At 46.2% G+C, this 2,672-nt stretch overlaps 1 pseudogene; it reads left to right on the top strand.

The window, feature by feature from the left end:
- The window catches only part of LOC110302762, a 4,433-nt pseudogene extending 2,236 nt beyond the window's left edge, over window positions 1-2,197 (top strand).
- Window positions 2,198-2,672: the final 475 nt, after the last annotated feature.

Genomic DNA, 2,672 nt, shown 5'->3' with positions numbered 1-2,672 from the left:
TTTTGGTTTTTTCGAGACAGGGTTTCTCTGTATAGTCCTGGCTGTCCTGGAACTCACTTTGTAGACCAGGCTGGCCTCGAACTCAGAAATCCTCCTGCTTCTGCCTCCCGAGTGCTGGGATTAAAGGCGTGCGCCACCACGCCCGGCCACAGAAAGTCTTATAAAGGAAAAATATCTAATTGAGGCTAGCTTACGATTTCTGAGGTTTAATCCATTATCATCATTGTCAGAAGCATGGTGGTGGCACGCAGGCAGACCTGGTGCTGGAGAAACAGCTGAGAGTTCTGCATCCAGATCATCAGGGAGCAGGAAGAGAATGCCACTCTGGGCCTGACTTGAACTTCTGGGACCTCTGAACCCACCTCCCACCTCCCACCTCCCCACCCCACCCCCAATCCCCCACCCTCACCCCCACCCAGTGACACACTTCCTCTAACAAGGCCACACCTACTAATAGTGCCACTCCCTTTGAGCCTAAGGGAGCTCACACATCATCTATGGTACTTGGTCTAGTACTCAGTGTAGTATAGAGCAAGCTCACAGTATATGCATGTTGTTATAGAGTCATACATGGACATCAGGCCAAAGGAGAAATATCCTTCTTCACAAAGGTGTGCTTTTTGTCATAGGTTAACCTTCCTTGGCTGTGTGAGAGAAGATACCTCAGATGTACATTTGGGCTGCCACAGAGAATCCAACCCTAACCAGCTTCAGTTCTATCATGACAGATCCAGGCTTATCATTAAAGACCTAGGAGTTACCACTGTAACTGAAGGCAGGAAGGCTTCTTGGGTGAAATTATGTCAAGACCATGTAAAGGGGCCTCAGCCTGAAGAAACAGAAACAGTGGGGCCTTTCCTCAGAGAGCCAGCTCTTACCCTGGTTCCTAGATAAGGAAGTCCCAAATTATTCCAAGCTGCCATGAGGCTGAGAAGCAGATGTGTAGCCGGAGATGAGCCCCAGACCAAGCAGGGTCAGGGTGCGTGTGTTCACATGCTCCAAGTCCAGTTTTGGTAAGGATTTGAACGCAGATCATCGCAGAGGCATAAACTAGATGTAAGAGCCATTTTTCTGTGCTGCTGGTATAGCTCTCAGTGACAGACGTTTGCTTAGCAGGGGGAAGGCCTCAAGTTCAAGCCACATCTCTGTGTAACAATGCAATAAAAAGACCCACTTTTCTCCAGCAGCTGACTCAGACAGATGCAGACACCCAGAGCCAAATAGTAGATGAATCTTGAGGACTCTTATGGAAGAATAGGAGAAAAAATTGCAGACCCCAAAGGGGATAGGAACTCCACAGGAAGACCAACAGAGTTAACTAAGCTGGACCCTTGGGGCTCTCAGAACCTGAACCACCAACCAAAGAACATACGCCTAGGCCTCCCCACACACATACATATGCACATGTGTAGCTCAGTCTTCATGTGGGTCCTGAACAATTGGAGCGGGGTTTGTCCCAACAGCCGTTAACTATACATGGGGTATGTTCTTCTAGCTAGGCTGCCTTGTCTGACCACAGTGGAAGAGGATGTGCTTAGTCTTGCAGAGACTTGAAGTGCCAGGGTTGGGGGACACCCAGAGGGAGCCCCCACCAGCTCAGAGGAGAAGAGGAGGAGAGAATGGGGAAGGATTATGGGAAGGGGTGACCAGAAGGGAGGCAGTAATCTGGATGTAAAGTGAATAAGTAGAAAAATAAAATTAGCCGGGCAGTGGTGGTGCACGCCTTTAATCCCAGCACTTGGGAGGCAGAGGCAGGTAGATTTCTGAGTTCAAGGCCAGCCTGGTCTACAGAGTAAGTTCCGGGACAGCCAGAACTGTGCAGAGAAACCCTGTCTCAAAAAAAAAAAAAAAAAGGTCAACTATACTTGGTCCACCAGGTTCTGTATATGAAGGTGGTGTTTTTTTTCTGGATATCACATTTTCTTCAGATTATCCATTTAAGCCCCCAAAGGTTACTTTCCGTACCAGAATCTATCACTGCAACATCAACAGTCAGGGAGTCATCTGCCTGGATATTCTGAAAGACAACTGGAGTCCTGCTTTGACTATTTCAAAGGTTTTGCTCTCTATTTGTTCCCTTTTGACGGATTGCAACCCTGCGGATCCTCTGGTTGGAAGCATAGCCACTCAGTATTTGACCAACAGAGCAGAACATGACAGGATAGCCAGACAGTGGACCAAGAGATACGCAAAATAATTCACATCGTTTGTATGCAGTGTGAAGGAGCAGAAGGCCTCTTCCCACTGTGCTACGGATCTTTATAGCCTTTACAATACGGACTTCTGTGTATATGTTATACTGATTCTACTCTTGTCTTTATCCTTTGGAGACTGGGAGACTCCCCCGAAAGGTAAAAGCTACCAAGAGTAGAACTTTGTAGCTGTAGATTAGTGATGTTTAAAATGCCTACTTGCANGTCTTGCTTCTTTGGGATATCAAAATGTATTTTGTGATGTACTAAGGATACTGGTCCTGAAGTCTACCAAATATTATAGTGCATTTTAGCCTAATTCATTATCTGTATGAAGTTATAAAAGTAGCTGTAGATGACTTAGGAATTATGTCATTTGTATTAAGCCCAGATCTATTTCTGAGTATGTGGTTCATGCTGTTGTGAAATGTTTTACCTTTGTCAGTTTGTAATGAGAGGATTTCCTTCTACCCTTTGTAG

Source organism: Mus caroli, chromosome 10 (assembly GCF_900094665.2).
Source record: "Mus caroli chromosome 10, CAROLI_EIJ_v1.1, whole genome shotgun sequence".
NCBI classification, from domain to species: domain Eukaryota; kingdom Metazoa; phylum Chordata; class Mammalia; order Rodentia; family Muridae; genus Mus; species Mus caroli.
Note: the sequence above shows the minus strand (reverse complement) of the source record. Positions and strands in the feature narration are given on the sequence as shown.